Consider the following 13,581-nt stretch of genomic DNA (forward strand, 5'->3'; position numbering starts at 1 on the left):
TTGACACTGGGGGCCATGCCCCGCGTTACCGTTGTGTTTGCACCCTCGTATAAACGATGGTACATTTTTGCTACTGTCTCTAGGTTACAGCTAGATCGGTGTGTTCCAACCATTATCGGTACAAGGTTCATATCCAATCTTAGTCGTAAAAAATAAATACAGGTGGTGGACTAGTCGGGTTGATGATTTGGGCGCTTTATGAGAATAATCTCCCCTATCACCTGTCAAATATTCTGGCAAGATCTAGTTTCAATGGCGAATCCGACTTCCACTCCCAGGCACTCAAAGCATTTGATCTCAGCGCACATCCTTAGCCAAGAAAAACTCATCCGGATGCATCAGGCTACAATAGGTCACGCTCGGATGGGCGCTCTTTGAGTGCGGTCACGGCTAGTTGAGCACAAAGTGAGCTTTTGGGTGGTTCGGTGAGGGCTGTGAATTAGCAAAGAGGAGAGCAACAAAAAAAAATGCAGTGTACATCGTGCTCATAGAATCAAGTGTTTGAGAATAATACAAAAGGAATGTGGCGATGGTGAAAAGAGGGAGAGACAGTTTGAAGCATATGCATCTGCTGCTGTTTAGGTTAGCAATTTCATGTCCGTGTGAACAAAGGTGTCAAAGGTGATGAACTGCAACCAACTGCATTTTTTTTTTTTTACAAGAAAAAGAAGGCATGTATTTGAGTGTGTTTGTGGACAATACACCGATCGTTTCTTGTTTTTGTGCTCGGTGATGAAAGGCAATGACCAACATCGGCAGATCAGGCCATTTTGAAATTGGCCGATCACAATCAGTGGCTGTTATCCAACTTTTAGTGTAGGATTGTGTCACTTTGTATCCTACCGCATACATCACCTCATATCATAACAAGGTATATCGCATTGAATCAGTTCATTGAGTGCCATGCTTCTTTTGATTTATCGTTTGATAATAATGGCCAATAGATTTGTTCTTCAAATACTTACTGCTATTATGATTTGGGTTAGAATTGCCTGTAATTCACTAAAGATGTGAGTAGGAGAGAATAGGGCTGCTATTTTCCAGGGATATTAGTGCCCTACTATTGTTTTGACTGTATAACAACACCACTCTATTGTTCCACTTGATAAGGGGATGAGGACCAGTGACCATGACCATGTCACCCTCAACCAGCGGACACTCCACAAAAGCAAACAACGGCTGCAGCAGTACTGTGGCGCTCCTACAGTTCTCATGTAAGGACCCTTCCTTCTCCCTCTGCCCCTGCCTCTCCCTCCTCTTCCTATCCCAGGTTTCATTCTTGAACCTGAATAAGGTCCAGACAAGAGGAGCTGTCAGTGGTGTTGCCGACGCATCGGATTAACGGGGTAGAAATGAAGACCTGTCGGAGGGGTTCACCCAAACGGAGTCCTGGCGGTGGCAGGCGGCCACATTTCTTTCACGGCGGCCTTTTAATGAGCTCTAATTAAATATCTGTGAACTGGCCGATGGTCTTCGGCTGAGCGCTAAATCAGCGCTGAAAAGCAAAATGGCAAGGAGAGACGTGAGAGAGGGAAACGTAATGATATTTATATGTTCATATCTAACACCATAAAACAATAAAATCACACATTAATAATGCTCCTGCAACGTCAGGTATTGAATAACTTTAATTTTATTTAATGCAACAATGATACCTTAATGACTTCATTTCCCATTTATCTTTTGAAGCCCTGATCACTTACTTTTATTACTTTCATGTTAATTGAATTGTGATAGTTTATGACAATAAATCCACGTAAATCAAGCCAGATATGCTAGAGATATGATCAAAGTATGACAGTATGCTAAGATATGATACAACACTGTATGATATACATTCTGTCATCCCATATCCTATCATACAATAGTGTCATACCATTCTGTCACATCAAAATGGTGTCTTTTATAAAGTATAATATTGTATGATACCATATGGTTTGATATTTTACGCTGCCGGACCATAACAATATTGTATCATAATGTATGATATCCTACCTTACATATTGTTTTGTATCTAATCACACCACAACATAGCATAGCAGGCCATAAACCCAAAGCTATGCTATGATTATCACAGTAAATCTGCAGTGATACATTCATCCATGGTTATTCTCAACCTCATTTAGTTCCGCTTGATCACTGACTTTAATAAATGTGAAAGCTTGGACCTGTTTGAAGTGGTTACAGATCATTAGCCATCAGATGGCTTTGTCCTTGTCATTGTTTTTCCCCTCCTGGTAATCGCGCCGTGTCTTTTCTTGCCACCTCACATCAGAGGGAGGAAGAACTCCTGTCCTTTTTCTCCTCCATTTCTTCTTCTTCGTTATTATTTGTCGTCACATTCTTGTGCACAGAGCGTGTGAACACCTTGCAGTACTTGTGATGTCCTTCCGCCCGGCTGTGTTTCTTTCACGGCCGCCTGTCTGCTCCATTAGGCAGCCCATCTACCTCTGTTCTGGAATGAGGTACATTTAGGGAGGACGTGATGTGCTGCGTGACAGAGTAATACACTTTTTGTGGCATATCGTCAACGGGCTTTGGTGGTGACGTCAAGTCTTTGGAAGGCATCAAATCTAAGCAGTGATTATCACACTTGTCATGCATGACTCGTCTCTGTGTTGAATGCACCTTTAATGGGGTGCGAAATGGTTTAACAGTAGACCTTTTTTTGCTCAGAGATACCGGAAAAATGGTTGTGTCCAAAGATATGCCATTTATCCGCCTTTTTATAAATACTACCCTAGCGTGTAGATCCGTGGTTTGACGCCACTAAATGACTAATTGTCAGTCTGCCTAATCAACTTGTGGCCAATATGTCTGATTGCAACTTGTTTTGTGTACAAAACAATATTTGCCAACCTTTAATGAGGCAAAGGGACATTTGAAAAATCTCTTGGCACACCAACAAATATGCACTTTATTAAGTCAATGTCGAACTAAACAAAACAAAGCAAATTACACTGTGGATTCAAAACAACCGCATCTCTTTGCCTCATGAAAGTTTGTTTGATTTAATGCTAACAAACAATGCCATTTGCCATAGACGGGCTATTAAATAGCATTTGCTCTCACTGTGTTGTAGCCCTTTAAGCAAATTATATTTTAACACATAAAAGAGAACAACACATGTAGATAGATAATGTAACCATACTCACAAGCGTATATTCTTTATCCTCTGGGCAGAACGACTAATATAACTGCGTCTTAATAAGCAATATTGAACGTTTTGTTCATGTATATCTGTGTCTGTATTATACAGGCCAAAGGACGCCAGAGGGAGCAGCATCATGTCCATTCGACTGAAGCCAACGATGTAGTTAACTGCTTTCATTCTTTGCATACAAATGATTATGTAATTAGTGTTGGTCCTTATAAGGTACAGTATAATATTTGAGAGTGCTACTTTTCTCAGTGAAAGCACACCGCGAATATTGTTGTCTTGGGAGAAGGTGGAAGGGAATAATGGCAGTGTTTATTGGAGAACGAGGCGTAGATAACACTAAATTTCTTTATACTAGCCCATCAGTGGGAGCAAGAATTTTGAGTTGGAAGAGGATCAAATACTTGTCTCTAAGAAATGCAAATTGACAGCTTTTATAGTATATTGTGTATTTCTATGCAAACAGAAGAAGGCTTGAGCTGAGATTTCAAACCCAGAACTCTGGGCTGGGTGGCAGACATGCTGTGTTAGTGGAGCTGTTGAAAAGCCTAACGTAATATGGTTTTCCCCTCTTAGACAGTGAATGACACTCGGTGAATTTTCTTATCTTTTCAAAATTATTTTAAAAGGTGAAGGAAAAGTGCGACTGAATCCATGTAAAACCTCTCAGCTCCTTAAAGCGGCTTTGCAGAATGAAATCATCTCTCCTCGAGCAGCTGAGGGCTTGTATAACTCCTGCCTTGTAATGAAACTAAATTATTTCTGAAGGCCTTTGATTCCTTTAGTGCTGAAATCCAATGTCGGGAGGAGGAAGAGGAGGAGACGTGAGAGCCAAGAGAAGAGGAGGAAGAAGAATCCAGTGAAAGTGGGGTGAGGGAGGTAGGGGGGGGGGCTGAATTGAAGATCTGTCTCATGACTTAAACATTCAAACAAGCCCACAGTGCTCAGATTCTCTGCTGGTCAATTTGCAGGCTCAGCGCGTTCATCAGAAGAAGCTTTGTAACACTCTTCTGTCATCACATTCTGCTGTTTGTGCTTTGACGCCAATATTGGAAATATGGCAAAAAATGTTTCTACGGACTCCATAATTAAAAATGTATGTCAAGTGTTTATTGCATTTATTTTATAGTCTTAAATTGTAGGGTGGGAGGGTTAATTTAATCCATTTTCTCCAAATTCACATTTTTAGGGATTAAAACGGATTATTTGGTTGGTCCGCAAAGCATTGTCAAGAACATGCATTTTAATCAGGGTTTGATTCGATTTCTTTTCATTCATCGGGGATAAATTGCTGTGCAGATGACCACAGAGCTTCATCCGTCCTGTTGACTTTCATTTTGTGGAACTCAAAACGTTTTGACAATAGTCTTACGCAGAGAGTGCATCACCTGGGTTAGTTTAGATGTTTGTCCATTTTTGCTATGAGGTGCTATGAGACAGAATGCATAATTTACTTCACAGCTGGAATTTTTATCATTTTTAGTGTTTGATTCTGAGGGATTCAATTTACAACAGATGCACCTTTTGATCTTAAATATCTGGAACTATATCCAGCATACTAGCATCTATGGCATTTAGCGTTGTTTGTTAGCAGTGGCAGTAAAGCCACGTGGTTGTTTTGAATACACATTGAAGAATTAAGCAGAATTAATCCATCGATTTCCCTCCATCTCAGGGAGGGATTGTCATTTTCGCCAATGCTGTCGTCACATTTAGGCAGCTGTGTAGTCCTAACCTAACCCCAAGCCTCTAACCTTAACTCCCTAATCTAACCCTAACAACCAAACCCCAACCCTAACCCCTCACCCCCTAATCCTAACCCTAACAGAGAGGACAGCTGTATAGTCCTGATTATTTATCAGATTGCCAATTAGTTCAATCTATTGGGCGTTACATTTGCCTTGTACTTTGTATGAGGTAGCCAGTATCTAAGTCAGAGGGTCTACTTGTTCTGTTGCTAATACTCCAAGTGGAATGCGGTGAAGGTCAGATTCCATTAGGGAAGTGTTATACAAGCTGGGCGCTGGGTGGGAGTCTACAGAGGAGGGCTTTCACTCGCTTGCCTCGCCGACTTCAGAGGCAGCTCAAATTCCTCGGGGGCATTTATATGTAGCCAGGTGATTTCCGAGCTCGCCTGTCCTCCCGGGGAAGGCAAAGTGTTTATGTTGCCCGTCAGTCGACGGTTTGAACAGGATAAGGGAGAAGATTTACAGGGGTGCTCTTGATGCCTTGGATGCAAAGGCACGGAAGATGGAAAAATGAGGGGGACAAATCAATATATGACCAATGGGAGGGAAAGAAGGAAGAAAGGAAGGAAGGAAGGAAGGAAGGAAGGAAGGAAGGAAGGAAGGAAGGAAGGAAGGAAGGAAGGAAGGAAGGAAGGAAGGAAGGAAGGAAGGAAGGAAGGAAGGAAGGAAGGAAGGAAGGAAGGAAGGAGCAATTGATAGAAAGGAGGATTTATGAAAGAACCAAAAACAAGAGGGAAAACCAAAGGCAGGAAGGCAAAAGGATGGAAGGAAAGGAGGAAAGTATGAAGGGGCACTGTAAGGATGGAATGTAGGAAGGACAAAGGATTGAAGGTAGGAAGGGTTGTCAAGGGATGGACAAAAGGTTAAAATGATTGTGCTGCATTTCTGTTCTCGCTGCACAATTGTGCTGAAGATGATTGTGTGACACGTCTGCTTTCACTCCTCCAATAAGAGAAACCTCTCTGCTCAACATTTCACGCTGTACATGACAAGAACAACAAAGGCACACCTTTGTTTGTGCTTTGTTGACAGGCAACGCGCCACATTAGCATTTAGATAACTCCTGTGGATGTGAGAGAACTGAAAGCAGGAGAAGATAAAATGCCGTTGATAATCCAAAATTACATTCAAAATCATGACAACTTGTTCAATTCTCTTTGGAAACATTGTGCAAGTGCTTAATTTAATTTCACCCTGTCATGTATTTCTTCAAATAGCAGCCTTTCCTCTCATAGACTGCATCGTAACCCAATTAGTTGCCAGATGTGCCATTCACCTTACAAAAAAAATAAAGGCCTCCCTCAAATAATTGCCTCTTTTCCACATCAGGAAAAAGTCCCAAGTGTAATGATCCCAGTTCAAAGACACTCCGACCTAAAAGAAATTTTAAAAACTCCTGAACCCTTTTGAACCCGGTTGCTTACTTGTATCAATTAAAGGCCTCCTCCCCTGATAGATGTCACCTCCTCATCTGCAGAAAAGTAATCAAAAGGCTCAAGGTATGCAGAGCTGCAGATAGCATAGATTAGCGTTAGCTAACAAGTAATGAAGTGTAATTCGGTCTATTGGTGATGAAGTGCTGCTGCTGCTGCTGCTACCAGTGAAAATACAGTACAATCCTCCAATAACATGGTAAACGTGGCTTGATTTGTCACCATCCTTTTTTAAAAAACTAGTCAACGGAGGGGTCAAAAAAGTTGCTAAACTGGGAACACTAAGTAACCCTGGCTTCGTCTCAACGTCCTAGCTCCGCCCCCGGTCATCATGGTATTAAAACGTCATATTCTGCATTTGCTTGACACCAAACCCTGCCAAACTGATACTAATGACATAGTATTTGATTAAAATGTAAATCAATAGATGTTGTTTTTGCAATTATTTTTTATCACATTTCTTCTGCGGGTGGGGAAACCCTGAATCCTTCAGTATCCCAGTCACCTACTGCATGACGTAAAGAGCAAAAAGCCTTGGACAAAGGTGTCACACATACGCACGCACAAGCGCACACACGCGCCATACAAGACAAGGCTCCATTGAAATAAATGTCAGCCTTTGGAAGCAGAAAGACGACGGAAGCCTGCGTAAAGGTTAGTAACGGAGACAGCGTGCCTGCAAGTCACTCAGCGGTGCGCGACGATAGCGGCATTCCAGCTAATGGAGATGAGCAGAGCAGAGGACAAGATGGAGGATTACGGGAGTGACGTTTGCACAGGGCAATCACTTTTCCGCACAGAGAATCCAAGCCTGGCAATTACACCCGCTCCAAAGCAGGTTTTACCCTTGAAGTTCCAAAAATGACATGACATAGAACAATGGCAGGTGGTATTTAATGGTGCAAAGTGTCTACTACGTGGGCAAAGACTATCAAACACACAAAATAAATCTGAGAACTGACATCTTCCATCCTGACAATACGTTCTCAAGAATCCGAAGTTTGGAGAAAGCAACAGCTGCATCTGGAAAGGACATTATAGAAACTATTTAAGCAGATGCCTGCTTCGACATTTACACCGGTGTCATTTACACTTGGTCTTTCCTGGTTCTGAAACATCAGACTCCTATTCCACTTTTAGCCAGATGTCATCGGGACTCTGACCCAGTTTGGTTTTTATATTTGAAACATTCCACATCCGTCCTATCATTCCTCATTACGTGAATATTCCGCTCACTTTTTTTCACCTCCCTTGACTTCCACATAGTACATCCGATTTACACCGTTCCAATCTCAGCATACTCCCTCACACATTCACGCCACCCCGGGGGACTTATTTTTCTCATTCCCCACACTTACAGTTTTCGCTCATTTGAATATTTTACATAAAAAGATTTCCCCATTTATTTTCAACAGTCCATTTCTTCATCCCACGTCCTTCAATAAAATTGTAGAGGTTGGTTCGATTCCTCCCTCAGTCATACTTCAGTCCAACTTCTTTTTCAACCCTAGTCAATCCTACTTCATCCTATAACGAAACGCTACTTTAAAACCCAAACCCTAGTTTGAAACCCTACATTAAAACGCCAACCCTAGTTTGAAAGCTGCCTATCAACATTTCCACAGGTGTCGTTGCGTATAAATAGCAACCCCAAAAAGGGGCATATAAATCCTGTCTTGTGTATGCTATGTAAAACGGGCTCAATACTATATTTGGCCTTGGTTGAACGAGGGCTTTCAGTTATTGTTGTGCAACTAACGCAATACGACGCTACATTTTGATGGACACGTTTACATCACACCTCCAATTCACCATCTCCATATTTCAACAATTTTCAACGTGACAAAAGGAACACATTTAATACCTGAGGGCTTTGTAAGCACGGTACAAAAACAACAAGCTCCTTCTATTTAGCTGCAGCTCAGCTTTGTGTACGTCCTTCTTGAGCCCTCCACCATATTGTCCCCCCCCCCCCACACACACACACCTCCCAACTCACTTCCACCCCTTTGCTTGCTTTGCCACCGTTACCATGGAGACTGAGCGCAGGGCCCCCATAACAGAGGCCTATAGCACTGACAAGGGATGGTGGTGGGGATGGTTGCGGGGGGTGGCTAACAGTGAGAGTAGCTACACACATACACGGGCCACCAATTACCAAAAGGTAATGACCGGGTTCCAATTTATCCGCTATTAAGCACTGGTGTCAAAATGCCCTTGTGATAGCAACATAGAACATTTCCAGAATTATTCTTGGGATGCTGTCGTTGACACAATCATACAAACTCTGGCCAATCAAGTGATAGTTTTATCCTTCTTTTTTTCTATGAATGATGCCTGCTGTTTCAGGTTCATACAAGTTATCAGTGCGCTAAAGCAGGGAATACATGTTACAAAGGGGTCTCGGGGGGGGGGGGGGTAGGGTTGATGTAGTCGCGATGCTAACATCAAACGGAGCTCTAAACAGGTGACGGTACGCTCAATGGCGCAAAGCTCCTCATTCATCCTCCAGGAAATCAGGCTAAATGCTAAAGTTGACTCCTCCTTACACCTGCCAAAAGAGGCTTCAGAGAAGTTTTGGGACTGAAGAATTTCAAGTGGGCTTTGCAACAAGCCAAGATAATGCACAACGCGCTTTGAAGCACAATTCTATTATTTATTTATTTATTTATTTGCAATGCAATGAGGATATATACACGTCTTAAAAGAATTTACAAAAATATTTGCTGCACACAGATGTCAGAACATGTTGATTTGTTTTAAAAGAACTCACACCTAAAGGACATGTTTCTTTTTTTTTTTTTTTTATAATTATGCACCACTAACAGCTTTTTTAAACATCTGACAAGTTTGGAGCACTTAAAACTGATACTTATTGAATTTTTTTGCTGTTAGCATGATTTTGAGTTTTAACATTACCATCCACAGAGAGCTAACACGTTATCTTCATCTTGATTCATTTATTGACTATCGAGCAGTACTTAGCTAATGGAAAAATTCTCATTGTTAGCAATATTTCTAGCATTAGGATCCATAGATGGCTGTAATATGAACTCTGTCTTGATTCGTTTTGACAATCGTGCGCTACTTCTGAAGCATTTTGGGGCCAAAGATCATAGCCATGTATTTTTTTTTTCTTTCGACAATTGGGAAAATGTGAAATGCTCGTGTTGTCCAATTTTCAGTTGTCCATTACTTTTAGCGCTAGCATCCACAGGCAGCTTAAACATCAACTCCGTCTTGATTAATTTTGACTGTATGGACAGTTGTGAAGTAAATGGACCATTAACCAGAAAAAACAACAACAAAAATACAGTGTGAGTATTTCAATAGTTTAAAAAAATAACAAACGGCTACGTAAGAGCCCCTTGTTTTGCAGACTTGTTCTCCTCCTCTATTACACTTGTTTTTTTGCCCACTTGTTTTCTTCTGTCAGCGTGTGATTGATACTTGTGCCGGCGGCCGATATGCTGCTTCTAATTTTAGCATGGCCCGCTCTCTCGCTCGCCAGCGGTACGGCAACAGGTAAGGCGCTCGCTGGAGCGTGAGGCCATTTGCACTGTAAATAGGCAGTGATGGATGTCTTTGCTACATTGCAGCTCTCTCACTCCATCTAGTTAAGGTATATTAACCAAGTACTCCCACTTGCCTATAGCCTTAGGTGATTGCAATGTAGGTGTTGGTGCTCATGAGTACTGGAAACCCATTGATTGAATTAAGATTTTTCCCTCTTGTTGTATTACGTGTGAATTAATCACGCATTTTAACAAAAATTAAAGTGTCTAATATTCTTGCTTTCACAAATTTAAATGTATTTTATTCCTCATCTATTTAAAAAATGCACCTGCTTTAGAAACAGAAAAATAATAAGTGACATCATTTTATGGCAATGCCCTTCGTTTGGCCTTTCTCAATGATCCAACAATATTAATTTTTATGGATTTATGTGTTGGGTTCACGCTCGGAGGAAAGTGGGTCACTTTCATCTTTCAGCAAAGAAGCCAACGGGGTACCTGGCCCATGTGGATCAGAGTTCATCTTCACTCCTGTGTGGTTTTTCTTCTGTGTCCACCATCACTGGTGATTAATCCGCTAATGTGCACATGCCAATTCTCCAAATGGGCCTCCTCGGATTGTTTAGTAGCCCTCGCCATGCATATGTATGAGTCCCTATATTTAGTTACTTTTCATCAGGGTGCAACGAATGAGTGTGCTGGGCTCAATGCTGGTTCAGAGCTTGGCTTCAGCCTCATTTTCACACTGAACACAAATAACAGATGGACCGACCAAACGGTAACACTTTAACCCAAATGCAAAGTAGTCAAATGTTTCATTATGTGCGGCTTTCCAAGCTAGAGTGCAAGGGTTCTCAAACCTTTTGAGTCAAAAGACCCCTCAGTGGGCAGAAAGCTTTTCCAAGAATCCTCTTATAATCTAATAGTTATTAAACACCATGTGTAACTCTGAATCCGATAGGATTTAAAAAGTTATCCCATTTTCAAGAAAAGTTGTAATTTTACTCTAATGTCATTATATTTTACGTAAAAAAGTTATGGATATGTCATATCTTTTTGTGTGGCAAAATGGTTCAATTCTGTATATTCTAGATAATTATGTCCTTGTTTTGTATAAAGTAAAATATTAAAATGTGAGTTTACCTTATTAAAAACATTACCAAATGTTTTGTTAAAATGTATACATGGCATTTCCATTCATTTCGATGGAGTAAGACAATCTTAAATTTCAAAGAACAAATACACTTACGTATATCAAGCTATTATCATCCTGAAGAACAAATACATTTATATCACGATATTATCATCCTGAAACCAAAGTCATAAAGAATTTGAACAAGTGGATTTCAAAAATTGTAACAACAGGACTATGTTGTAGTCCTTTGTTTTCGAAAAAAAAAAGGAACTTTAGTCATGCTGGGACGTCAGATTTATGTGGTGATACAAGTTCATATCAATGCTTCACTCTTCACATTGTTTTGTCATGTGTAGAAAAAGATAACGAGTCTATTTCGACAAATTAGGGAAGTTTTTTTTTTTTTATTGTCCGAGGTATCTGTTTTTAAACATAGACAATAAAAAAAACACTGAAAGAGATTAACTGGAAGTCCACAGTATGGAGCAATTGTCCCGTAAATGGTCCCGTGTCCATACTGGGACTCATCTGGAGTATGATGTTTAGTGGCTGCTATGAAGCAATCTTTCGATTACAAGTAGGAAATTGCTTCTGTCAACACCACTCAGGAATGGAAGGAGTGATGCTAGCTCTTCTGCCTCCTAATGCATCTTGATTTGAGAAGAGAGGCGTAATCTAATGTGACGTCTTGATCACGTTGATCATTGCTGAAGAAGGGAGATGAAGGGCTTTTTTTTTCTCCAGGGGGGATTCGCAACATTTGTCCCTTGCACACAAGGGAATGCTTGTTGCCGTTTTCACTCACCTGGCTAACAAGCTGATTTGGAAAATGCTAACTACGCTAATTCATGAGCAAAAGATTGCCAGTGAAAATTTTGCAGTGGTGCAACTATGTGTCTGGCATTTTTACAACTTAACAAAGGAGAATTTAAGGAAATTATGCCATTTTTATTACATGTTAGGAGTGAAGGAGTTGTACTACAATGTTAGTGTAGCGTCCGAGGTGAAGGCCATCTAAAGTCATTCTCTGTCTTTTATTGTTTATATTTTTTCTTTCCCTAAAACAGTAACTCATGTTCGAAACACTTTAAAATATAAAGCACTGACATTTACTGCAACAATGTTAGTTACCAAGCAAGTTGTTTTTGTTTATAACTTGGTTCAATAAAAGGAACACGTCCTGTACGACCTTGTGAAGGGACTCGATAATTTTGCCTCTCACAAATAAACAAATACCTCCAAGTGATTCCGCTCTCTATAACACTCAAAAAGCTGCGCTATCTATAGTCTATGTGCTTGAACTTAAAAAGCTTGCTCAATCGAAAGGCCTTTAAGGCAACCAGATTGATTCAATGCTCTGAGACTATTTTGAAGAAATTTAAGAACCGAGGCAAACTGGACAGAGCAAATGATTTAGATTCAAATGTAAGACTTTTTAATGATCTGCTAACACTCTGCCTATTCGGTGCCCAGGCAGGGAAATACTCCCTGCACAAGCTCCAATTAGTCTCTCTGGAAGTTTAATAAGTAATGTCCAGAAAAAAGGGTTTTGCCGCATGGGGCCGAACTCTCTGTGGGTCACCTTTTACCTTAGGATAGGGAGGAGGGAAAGCCTTTTGTTGAGAACTCAGGCATTCCGTTTGTAACCGTTTTAATGGCCATGGCCTCCTGGTCGAGAGGTGCTCGCTGAAGGCACTAATCTACGGGATTAGTCCGCCGTGTCGGCCAAACAAACCTGACCTGACTGTGAAGAATCTGTGCATGCGCGGGTATATATTGACTCCATAGAAGAGCAAAGGCATGAGGGATGAGGAGAAGGGAGTACTGGGGTATAGTGGTGGTGTGTGTGTGTGTGTGGGGGGGGGGGGGGGCGTTTGTTCATCAAGAGATTAGCGGGGATCAAGCATTCAGGCGTACATTTAGACTTTGAAAGGCTCTTCAAACAAGAGTCAGCCCTCAGAAGGGGCAATTGATAGCAGACAAGGATGAAAAGGTATGGGCAGGAAAGCTTAGAAAAACATAATGTTGACCACAGTGTGATGAAACTGAAATAAAGTAAAATCCCACCTGGAGAGGGAACTTGATGAGTGTCATCATTTTGGCACTGGAGCCAAATGAGGTGGCTCAGGGATGATTCCGATGTCTCCTGGATGACATCCCAATAGCAGGAAGCCCAGGGTCGATCCAGAAACTCAGATCCACCGTAAAAAGTTTGATGAAGTGGCTGGGGAGAGGGAAGCTTGTGTGTAAAGTCTCATAGGACAAACTCCATGTTGTTTGACCTCCGAATAAGAATGTACAGCGTTGGATTACTTATTTCGTGAGGGAAAGACAACACACCTTGCTGTATTGAATGTTCATGAACATTCGAAGCCGGCAGTTCCTAGATTAATCAATTATTCGCAAGCAAAGGTGAAAGTGTATGACAAACCATTGTAGACAATGAAACTTCATTGATTAAGCGGTATTGTATTTTCTTTCCAAAGGGTTCACCCCTGCTGCTGCACGTGTGATTTCTCCGACTCCGATACATGGGGAGAATAAATACAAACAGACCAATCAACCAATCAATAAACAAAACCAATCCCCC

The sequence above is a fragment of the Syngnathus typhle genome, linkage group LG1 (genome assembly GCF_033458585.1).
Source record: "Syngnathus typhle isolate RoL2023-S1 ecotype Sweden linkage group LG1, RoL_Styp_1.0, whole genome shotgun sequence".
Classification (NCBI taxonomy): Eukaryota; Metazoa; Chordata; class Actinopteri; order Syngnathiformes; family Syngnathidae; genus Syngnathus; species Syngnathus typhle.